Raw genomic sequence first — 12,138 nt, 5'->3', positions numbered from 1 at the left:
ATGAATCTATCCTCATTGTTGGCATTTGGTTGATGATTTAAAAGAGAAATTGAGGGGGCTTTGTCTAAAAATTTGTAAAGTAAATTTTCGAGTTTTGAGCATCGATTTAGAGTCGGATTTGAGTGAAATTAGTATGGTTGGACTCATAATGGAATGGGTTATCAGATTTTGTGAGTTTTGTCTAGTTTCGAGGTGCGGGTTGGTTGACTTTGGGCTTTGTATTAAGGATTCTACCTTTATCAATTTTGTTTGTTTCCTTAGGTATTATTTGATGTATTTGAGTTGTTTTTGGCTAGTTTGGGCCATTCGGAGGTTGATGCGCGCAGGATGGAATTGCTAGAGTATTGTTTGGCTTGCTTGGTATTCGATTCGGCTTGTTCGAGGCAAGTAACAATACTGAACTTGGTGTTGAGGGTATGAACCCTTTGAATATACGTGTTATGTATTTGGTGTTTAGGTGATGCGGATGCTAGGTGGCGTGCATGTGGGAGTGCACAGTGTGACTTATGACTCGGATAATTTTGTGGTACTGTATAGTATTCTATCTTATTTTTATCCATGAAGTTTCTACGTGCTAGAGTAGAGAAAAGGCCAAAAAAGTCCAGTATCTTTGGACTTTAACTCAAAGTAGTCCTATTTCTTTCGCATGGAGCACTAATAGTCCACATTTTTTAATAAAGTGGTACACTTTTAGTCTCCATATTTGATATTAAAAAAAATATTTTTCGGAAAATATTTTTTAATTTTCTCATGTTGGTTGGCTTAAATATTTTGGAAAATATTTTTGACATGAACTCGCTTTCCTCCAATTGGAGGAACATGTTTTCCCTATCAAGAGAAGTAAAAACATTTTTCAAAACTTGTCTGCAACCTTCCACACCCTTTTTTCTTCACTGTTTATATTGTCTAGTCATATTCATAGATTATATATTTATTATACATAATTATACACATATAATACATAAATTTTACATATACTATACCTCCACCTATTATGTTTAGTTTAAGTAGTTAGGTAAGCGGCTATTTGGGTTAATTCTTCTTCTTTTTATGATGTAGAAAAGGTATTTTCTTTCATTTCAACAAAATGATGTACCAAAAAGTATTTTCTTTTCATGATATAGAAAAATTATTTTCTTTCATTTTAACAAAATGAGTACTTTTTTCATGTTGTAGAAAGAGTACTTTCTTTTTCAATCAAAAAGAGTATATACTTTTTAGTTGTTTAACACAAATTTCAACATTGTTTTTGCAAGAAAAGGTAAAGCAACACATTAGTCCCTTTGGGTTTGTGTAAATTTTTAAAAGAATAATTATATTTTTGAAAAAAATAGAGTCTTGAAAACGTTGGGTAATTGTGGTTGGGAGGAGGGGAGGGGAGGGAGGAGGGGAGCACGGGAAACGTGGGGATTTGGGAAAAGGGGAAGGGGTAAGAAAAGTAGCATAAAAATTTTCTAAAAAATATTTTTTACTCTCTAAACAAACACTTAAAAAAATTTCCGAAAAAAGTTTTTCACTCACCAACCAAACAAGGAAAAATAAATGATAATCACTCATTTTCTAGTAAAAAAAATTCCTATGGAAAATATTTTTTTTCATATCAAACATGGAGACTAAAAGTGTACCATTATTAAAGAATGCGGACTATTAGTGCTCCATATGAAAGAAGAGCAATCTACGCTAAATGCTCATGAAACTTAAATTTATTACTATTCTTTACCCATTTTTAAAATAATTACAAAACATATTCGTCCCACTTAAACTTATTACCCGGTCGTCCACCATAACTCTAGTCCTTCAGTCACAAGAGACTCCTAAAGTCAAACTGACAAACTTTCGTAGTTATTCTTTGGTTAATCAACCAAAAACAAAGTAACTTTCTTTAAATTCTATTTTTTTTTTTTTTTTTGCAAGATTGTTGGTTCTGGAAATAGCTAAACTTTTTCTTTATTTCTCTCCCTCTTTCTTTCGGTTTCTGTTTTAAATTCAGTATTGAATTAGCTACTAATTTATTTAGTATTTGGGTTAGCTAAGCACATAATTCAATTATGGCAAAATTTTAAACTAAAAATAAATGTAAACTCCATGTGCATAAGTTTAAAATTTCAGATATGAATTTTCATGTGATTTTTGAAGTGTTTATTGTTGGAATTTAGTGGGTATTGGTTTATAATGTGTAGATTGTGGTGTTAATGATGATTTTTGAAGATCTAATTGTGACAAACATTAATCTGCCATTGGAGGACCTTGAAGCTTGAAACTCAAATATTAGGTTTGTTGAGTTTGTGGTTATTTTGATCCGATTCTGACCAGGTATGTTCGAGATGTTAATTGGAGGATGTGGCTATATTCTGAGTCAATTTGGTGGAGGTTTTAGAATAGATTTTTAAATTTTGGGTTAAATTTGAGTTGAACTAGCACAGAAGACAGATTTGTATTGTATACCAAAATGGTATATTATATACTATATTGGTATACAATAATTAATTCAAGAGTACTACAATAGTATACTACTATTTTTTTTAAGGAATGAACTAATCCTCTATATACCAAAATAACATATTATATACCATTTTGGTTAATTCAATAGTGCATAATTTATTGCGTTGAACTGGCGAAGAAGAATTTGTACTGTATACCAAAATGATATACCAATACCATTTTGGTATACAATTCATTTCAATGATATACTATTATAGTATACTATATAATGTAATGGTATACTCTTACAATTAGGTCCTTTTAGAATTTTTTTAAATTTTTATTGACAACTGATATTATTTCAGTTTAATAATTGAATTTAAAAAAATATTTTAAACTCTTTGCATACAATTGTATACCCTGTTGGTATAGCTATATACTATACTGGTATCATATGTTAGTTGGAATATTTTATGATTGTATTAGCTACATTAATTGGTACACTATTTGATTTTTCTTTAGTAATAGTAGAATAGTACAGTATCTTGAATTTTTTAAATTTTTCTTTATGCATGTGGATTTTGTAATTATTTTGATTTTTTCTTTATGCGTTTGTTTTATATAATAGTATTATAGTACAATATCTTAAAATACATTATTATATTAATATGTAGTACACTATTTTTTTATTTTTCTCTTTATTCACGTGTATTATGTAATAGTAGTATAGTCATGTATAGTTGCCTGGAATTAATTAGTAGAACTGTATACCCTATTGGCATAATTATGTGTCATATTGGTATCAGATGGTAGTTAGAATATTTTTTGGCTGTTTTAGCTGCATTTTAAGTGAATTCTATTCTAAAATGATTGATATGATCATGTTTTATTGTGTTGGATTTTCTTGTACCTATGGATATAGATTTTGTGTATTATGTAATAGTTTTTATATTTATATGCAGTTGTTGGAATGACCCCGTATAACTATATACCATATTAGTATAACTATATACTATATTGGTATTATATGCTAGTTGAGTCATTTTTTAGTTGTATTAGCTGCATTTAATCGGTACACTATTTAATTTTCTTTTAATAATAGTAATATAGTACAATATCTTGAAATACTTTATTATATTAATATGTGGTACACTATTTNTAGTTCCAAACTATTTACCCTTTAATGCCCAGGCCCAAACTATTAACTACTCCTACCCATGTGCCCCAAACTATTTACCCGTCTTTATTATGTTCCTCTTCTTCTTCTTCCTCATTTTACCTTCCTCCAATTTTTAAAGTTTACAACTGTATTTGTTTTTGCTTCGGCAGTCACTCTTCTAGGTATATTGACGAAGTCTTAGATACCAAGAAAAATAAGAACTCACAAGAAGAAAAAAGCTGAGCAAGAAACAATATTTTTTGGAAGCTTCCATAAAACTAATACTATTTTGCTAACCACTTTTAAGCCATTTTTCTTAATCTAACGCGGTGACGTTTTAAAACTTACACATTTCCTCATAGGAAGAACAGATCAATTTTCGAAACTCCATATGAATGAGTTCAAAATGCCAGATCTGATTTTTTATAGTGTTTTACTGTTGAAATTCGTTAGTTATTGTTCTTTGATGTGTAGATTGTACCTTTGATGCTGGTTTTTGGAGATTTATTGTACATAAATTTAAATCCACCATTGAAGGACCTTGAAGCTTGAAACTCATAACTTGGTTTGTTTGAGTTTTTAATTATTTTGATCCGATCCTGTATGGGTTTGTTTGGAAAGTTGATTGGAGGTTGTAGCTAAAGTTTTAGTCAATTTGGTGGAGATTTTGTAGTATATTTTAGAAATTTGGGTTGAAATATAGTTGAATCAGAGAAGAAGACGAATTTGTATTGTATACCCAAATAGTATACAAATATACCATTTTAGTATACAATTCATTCCAACTATATACCATATTAATATAGCTATATATTATATTGGTATCATATGCTAGTTCAATCATTTTTTGGTTGTATTAGCTGCATTTAATTGGTACAATATTTGATTTTCTTTTAATAATAGTAATATAGTACAATATCTTGAAATACCTTATTATATTAATATGTGGTACACTATTTTTTTTTATTTTTCTCTTTATGCATGTGTGTTATGTAATAGTAGTATAGTTATATAGTTGTCGGGAATTAATCAGTAAAATTGTATACCATGTTGGTATAGTTATATGCCATATTGGTATCATATAGTAGCTTGAACATTTTTTTTGGTTGTTTTAGCTGAATTTTCAAGTGAATTCTATTATGAAATTATTTATATAAACATGATTTGCAGTGCTGGAATTTTTTGTGCCGATGGACATAGATTATGTGTATTATGTAATAGTTTTTATAGTTATAGGCAATTGTTGGAACGACCCCATACAACTATATACCCTGTTAGTATACAGAATGAGCAAGTCACTTCGTGTATATTTAGCTTGCAATGCGAGCATGTAATTTTCTTATACTTTTATTAATGTTTTTGTACAGTAGTTTAGTCGCAGATAGTTGTAGCAATATTCTAGAGCAATCATATACTTTGTTGGTATACATGTATACCATATTGGTATCATATGGTACTAGAAGTCTTTTTTGCTACTTATATTTTTATTGCATTTTTCAATATTTTATTATCATTTATATTCGAACTAGTATATATGAAGATTTGGTGTGTGTAGATTATATTTTCTTGCTCCATAACTAGTTGTGTTATTGCTAATGGTAGGGTGTGTACTGATAATTGTAGGAAAGAAGATCAAGGTTTGCATGACAATCACGTGGAATTAGAAAAGGAACGAGAAATAAAGAAAATAAATAAAAAGAAAAAAAGTAAAAGAGGAGTCAAATTTGAGTGTGAAATAAGTTATGGTAAAAATAACAATAATACGAATTGGCAAAAATAAATGAATAAAAGAGAAAAAAGAAAAAAATAAGAAGAAAGCGAGAAAAAAGAAAAGTAAAAAAAAAAGGAAAAAAGAAAAGAAGCATAGAAATAAAAAAGAATTGGAGAAAAAAGAGAAAATTCCCCGCAAAAACTACTATGGGTAGGAAATGTAATCAGTTTGATGGGTAGAAAAACAAATAGTGTAACGATCCGGCCGGTCGTTTTTGGAATTTACGCCCCGATCCCCCATTAACTGCTTCCCCTAAGTTCATTTCTGCTATTTTGGTTTGCCAGGACGTTCGGTGTTGAGTTTTGGAAAGTTTTGGGACACTTAGTCCCTAAATGAGAGCTTAAGTGTTGAAAATGGTCCGTAATTGGAACAGGGTGAAGACGACCTCGGAATGAAAATTCGATGGTTCCGTTAGCTCCGTTAGGTGATTTCGGGGTTGGGAGCGTGTTCGGAATGTATTTTGGAACCTCGTAGCTCATTTAGGCTTGAAATGCCGAAGTTTGAGTTTTTGAAGTTTCCAGTCCGATAGTGAATTTTTGATCCGAGGGTCGGAATGGAATTCCGGAAGTTTCTGTAGCACCGTCATGTCATTTGGGACGTGCGTGCAAAATTTCAGGTCAATCGGACGAGGTTTGGTTAGGTTTTTGATCGAAAGCGTGTTTTGTTGGAATTTGAAGTTCTTAGACTTGAATCCTTGATTAATTCGTGTTTCCGGCGTTGTTTTAGGTGGTTTAAGGATTGGTACAAATTTGAATGATGTTATGGGATATGTCTGTAGGTTTGGTTGAGGTCCCGGGGGCCTCGGGTGTGTTTCGGATGCTCAACGGGGCATTTTTGTGTTGTTCGAAGTTGCAGATTTTGCTACAGCTGTTGCAGACCATTTTCCTTCTCTGCGATCGCATCATTTCTTCCGCGATCGCATAGTGTAAATTCGGAGGGTGATATTTTTGTTCTAAGCGATCGCATTATATGGTTCGCGATCGCAGAAGCCAGCTTCCCCCTTCTTCGCGTTCGCAAATGCCCTAACGCGTTCGCATAGTAGAACTTAGGAGCTAGTGCCTCATTGCTATTTCCTCTTCGCGATCGCGTGGCCCGGTTCGCGATCGCATAGCTCTGTTTCCTTCTCCTCTGCGATCGCATGGCTTGGGATGCGTCCGCATAGACCATTTTCAGGAGCCTTTTAACTTTACTCTTCGCGATTGCAGCCCAATTCCTGCGATCGCATTGAACAAATACCTGGGCAGTTATAAACAATTCAAAACCGAGGGTTAGCCATTTTTATCAAAACTCAAGGTTTCGAGCTCGGATTTGGGAGCAATTTCAAGGGTTTTTCAAGGGCAATCGCCGGGTAACGATTCTCTACTCTCCTATGACTAAAACCCATTAATCTAATCGCAAATTCACCCTTTAATTTCGTGTTTTTGAATGGGAAGTGGGTAAACTTCTTAGACCTAACTATGGGGTTTTGAGGGGGCATTTGACCTCCGATTTGGGATACTTTTATATGGTTAGACTAGTGAGAGTACGAGGGTTCTGAAAACGTAAAAATTATTCGATTCCGAGACGATGGCTGGAGGGGCATTTTGGTCATTTTACCTATTTTCGCGCCATAGCCTTAAATTTAATAGTGGAATCAGTTGTTTGCAATATTATTTACGATATGTAATTGAATTGAATAGATTTGGGCCATTTGGAGTTGGATACTCGTGGCAGGGGCGTGGTTTCTATTGATATTGAGCCGGTTCGAGGTAAGTGGCTTGTCTAACCTTGTGTGGGGGACCTTTCCCCTTAGGATTTGTTATTTGTTGATTTGAGTTCCTTGTACGCGAGGTGACGGGCGCGTACTTGAGCTAATTGTTGGAAATCCGATTTTCTTAGGATATTGAGATTGAGTTCCTTCCATATTTGCTTTATTCTACTTGCAATTATAACTTGTGCTAGATTAGGAAAGCATGATTAGTTGATTTAACTTGCCTAATTGCTTAAGTTGCCTTGACTGTACTACGTGAAGCATGCTAGGCCAGTACTATCTGTTGCTTGTCTTTTGTACTTTGTTTCCGTGTACCTTTTGGTTGTGATTGCGCATTTGCATTGGGACTACGGATGTGGGATTCCGGTAGATCCCCCCCCCCCCTTGTTTGTTTACCTTGGGACTACGGGTTCGATTCCGGGTAGATCCCCCTGCACTTTTACTTTGGGACTGCGGGTTAGATTCCCGATAGATCCCCTCCTGCACATTGAGAAAAGGACTACAGGACGGTATCCTGGGAGATCCCCATTGTTACCATTGGTGTTGAGCTGTACTTATTCTGTGGTTGTTCTGTTCTTGTGTATTTTGCTATTGCCTTGTTTAATCTGTCTTATTTCACTGCTGTATTTATTATTTCTGTCAGATTATCATACTGTTAATTATTGTTATTACTATATTTTGTCTCAGTATGGCCCTGACCTTCCTCGTCACTACCCAATCGAGGTTAGGCTTGGCACTTACTGAGTACTGCTGTGGTGTACTCATGCCCTTCCTGCGCATGTTTTTTTTTCATGTGCAGATCATCCAGGTACCTCTACTCAGGCGCCCTATCAGTGAGGCAGGAGGACTACGGAGACTTCGAGGTAGATCTGCTGCGTCCGCAGACCGACGAGTCTCCCTCTTATTATATCTATAGTACTTAGTTTTTCCTTCTTTCGGTTGTAAGAAATTCTGGAGTTTGGAACCTTTAATATACACTTCTGTAGCCTGTGTTGCCCGTGAGTTTCCGGGTTTTGGGAATTATTTTAGACTTGTGTCACTGAGTTGTACTTGCCAAGCGGCATTCAATACAATTTCTTTTAGATATTTGATTTGATTTTCTCTATTTTTCCGCAACTAATATATTTCCGGAAATGTTAGGCTTACCTGGTCATGGGGACCGGGTGCCGTCATGACATGTTCACAGTTGGTGAACTAGGGTCGTGACAAGTTGGTATCAGAGCTCTAGGTTCATAGGAGTCACGGAACACAGGCCGGTTTATTAGAGTCTCGCTGATCGGTACGGAGACGTCTGTACTTATCTACGAGAGGCTATGTAACTGTTTAGGAAAAAAAAAATCTTCACTTCATTTGGATTCCTTGTCGTGCGATATTTTTGACATCAATTCTAAACTTCTGTCTTCTATTCTCTCACAGATGGTGAGGACACGCGCTACTCGAGATGATCAGGCACCCGCGCCCCCTGCTGCCGCTGCCAGAGGCCGGGGCCGGGGTAGAGGTCGAGGACGCGCACATGGTGTAGCCAGAGCACCTGCGCGAGCTGCCGCCGAGGTACCGCCAGCAGATCCAGCCGGAGCCCAGGCACCTGGCACACCTACTACTGCCACTACTACTCCAACGCTCCAAGAGACTTTGGCTCAGTTCATGAGCATGTACACCACCTTGGTTCAGGCGGGGTTGCTTCCCCTTGCTACAGCCACGTCCCAGGCTGGGGGAGGAGCACAGACTCCCGCCGTCCGCACTCCTGAGCAGCAAGTGCAGGTTGAGCAGGTTCCCGAGATTATTCCCCCACCGCCTGCAGCACCAGTTCAGCCCGAGGATGGTCAGCTGCTTCAGAGGACGAGCAACGGAGGCTTGAGAGCTTTAAGAAATATGATCCCCCAGTGTTCAGTGGCTTAGCATCAGATGATGCCTTCGGGTTTTTGGAGGAGTGTCATCGCATTCTTCGTACTATGGGCATAGTGGAGACCAGCGGGGTCTCTTTCACTGCTTTTTAGCTTCGGGGAGCCGCCTATGATTGGTGGCGCACTTATGAGTTAGACAGTCCAGTCGAGGCTGCTTCACTGACTTGGACCCAGTTCTCGAACATGTTTATGAGAGAGTTTGTTCCCCAGAGCCTCAGAGATTCATGGCGCGCAGAGTTTGAGCACTTGCGCCAGGGTGCTATGACAGTTTCAGAGTATGCCATCCGTTATACCAGGCTGGCTAGGCATGCACCGGCTTTGGTTGCTACAGTTCGAGAGAGAGTTCGCAGGTTCATTGAGGGCCTTATTCCGCCCATCAGGTCTAGCATGGCTCGAGAGTTGGAGATGGACATTCCTTATCAGCAGGTAGTGAGCATTGCTAGGAGGATTGAGGGTATGCTCGCCAGGGAGCGAGGAGAGAGGGAGGCCAAGAGGTCTCGAGAGTCAGGTCCCTACTCTGGTGCCCGTACCTCATCAGCAGGTCGTTATGGCAGAGGTTATTCGGGTCGCCCTGTTCATTCAGCTCTTCCAGCAGCCGGCAGTACTCCAGCTCCACCTCCACCTCAGGAGCCTTATTATGCACCTCCAGTTTCTAGCGCGCCTCCTGCGCGGGGTGCTTCCAGAGGGCAGCCCAGCAGGCCTACTCCCAGCCAGTCACAGCCACCGCGACCTCCCAGAGCTTGTTTTGAGTGTGGTGATACACGCCACATGGTTAGGGACTGCCCCAGACTTGGTAGGGGTGCATCTTCACAGGCTGCTCAGCCGCAGCGTGCTCCTCAGAGTTCTCCGGCCATGATCACAGCTCCAGCAGCTACCCCACCTGCCCAGCTGGCTAGGGGTGGAGGTCGGGGAGATAGAGGTCGCCCTCGAGAGCGGGGCCGGGCTAGATATTATGCTATTCCTGCTCGTACTGAGGCTGTTGCCTCCGACTCCGTCATTACAGGTATTATTCTGGTTTGTCACAGAGAGGCGTCGGTTCTATTCGATCCGGGCTCTACTTACTCTTATGTGTCTTCTTACTTTGCTCCTCATTTGGGTGTGCCTCGGGATTCTTTGAGTGCCCCCGTTTATGTTTCTACTCCTGTGGGAGATTCTCTTGTTGTGGACCGTGTTTATCGGTCATGTTTGGTTACTATTCGTGGTTTTGAGACCGGAGCAGACTTATTATTACTCGGTATGGTGGATTTTGACATTATTTTGGGCATGGACTGGTTGTCGCCCCACTTTGCTATTCTTGATTGTCACGCCAAGACCGTGACGCTGGCTATACCAGGTGTTTCGCGTATTGAGTGGAGTGGTACTTTAGATCACACTCCCAGTAGAGTTATCTCTTTTCTTAAAGCTCAGCGCATGGTTGAGAAGGGGTGTGCCGCGTATTTGGCTTATGTGAGAGATGTTAGTGTTGATACCCCTTCTGTTGATTCTGTTCCAGTGGTACGGGATTATCCCGATGTATTTCCAGCCGATCTTCTGGGCATGCCCCCTGATAGAGACATTGATTTCGGCATTGATCTGTTGCCGGGCACTCAGCCCATTTCCATTCCTCCGTATCGTATGGCTCCTCCTGAGTTGAAGGAGTTGAAGGATTAGTTACAGGAATTGCTTGGTAAGGGTTTTATTCGACCCAGTGTTTCACCGTGGGGTGCTCCTGTTTTGTTCGTGAAGAAGAAGAATGGTTCCATGCGCATGTGTATTGATTACCGCCAGCTGAATAAGGTTACATTGAAGAACCGTTATCCTTTGCCTCGCATTGATGATCTGTTTGACCAGCTTCAGGGCGCACAGGTGTTCTCTAAGATTGACTTGCGCTCAGGTTACCATCAGTTGAAGATTCGGGAGCCAGATATCCCGAAGACTGCTTTCAGGACTCGGTATGGTCATTACGAGTTCCTTGTTATGTCTTTTGGGCTGACTAATGCCCCGGCAGCTTTTATGCATTTGATGCACAGTGTATTCAGGCCATATCTTGACTCGTTCGTGATTGTTTTTATTGATGATATTCTGGTGTATTCCCGGAGTCGGGAAGATCATGAGCAGCATCTGAGGACCGTGCTACAGATCTTGAGGGAGAAAAAGTTATATGCAAAGTTCTCAAAATGTGAGTTTTGGCTGAGTTCTGTGGCATTCTTAGGCCATGTGATTTCTAGTGAGGGTATTCGGGTGGATCCGAGGAAGGTAGAGGCCGTGCAGAGTTGGCCCAGGCCGTCCTCAGCTACAGAAATTCGCAGTTTCCTTGGCTTGGCGGGTTACTACCGTCGTTTTGTGGAGGGATTTTCATCGATTGCTGCCCCTATGACTAGATTGACCCAGAAGGGTGCCCCATTTCAGTGGATAGAGGAGTGCGAGACGAGCTTTCAAAAGCTCAAGACAGCTTTGACTACAACCCCTATCTTGATGTTGCCTACCGGTTCGGGGTCTTATACAGTTTATTGTGATGCCTCACGGGTTGGACTGGGAGCGGTGTTGATGCAGGATGGTAGGGTGATAGCCTACGCGTCCAGATGAAGGTGCATGAAAAGAACTACCCTGTCCATGATCTTGAGTTAGCTGTTATTGTTCACGCTTTGAAGATTTGGCGCCATTATTTGTACGGGGTGCCTTGTGAGATCTATACTGACCATCGGAGTTTGCAGCACTTGCTTAAGCAAAAGGACCTGAATATGCGTCAGAGGAGATGGTTAGAGTTGTTAAAGGATTATGATATTACTATTCTTTATCACCCGGGCAAGGCCAATGTGGTAGCGGATGCCTTGAGTCGCCAGGCGGAGAGTTTGGGGAGCTTGGCATATTTACCAGCTTTAGAGAGGCCCATGGCGATGGATGTTCAGGCCTTAGCCAGCCAGTTCGTGAGATTGGATCTTTCGGAGCCCAGTCGGGTTCTAGCCTGTGTGGTTTCCCGGTCTTCCTTATTTGATCGTATCCGGGAGCGGCAGTATGATGACCCTCATTTGCTTGTCCTTCAGGACAAGGTCCAGCGTGGTGATGCCAGAGATGTGACCATTGGAGATGATGGAGTAATGAGGATGCAGGGCCGGATTTGTGTGCCCAATGTTGATGGCCTTCGAGAGTTGAT

This window comes from Nicotiana attenuata, unplaced genomic scaffold, assembly GCF_001879085.1.
Source record: "Nicotiana attenuata strain UT unplaced genomic scaffold, NIATTr2, whole genome shotgun sequence".
Classification (NCBI taxonomy): Eukaryota; Viridiplantae; Streptophyta; class Magnoliopsida; order Solanales; family Solanaceae; genus Nicotiana; species Nicotiana attenuata.
The sequence above is the reverse complement of the archived record's forward strand: the minus strand, read 5'-3'. Positions refer to the sequence as shown.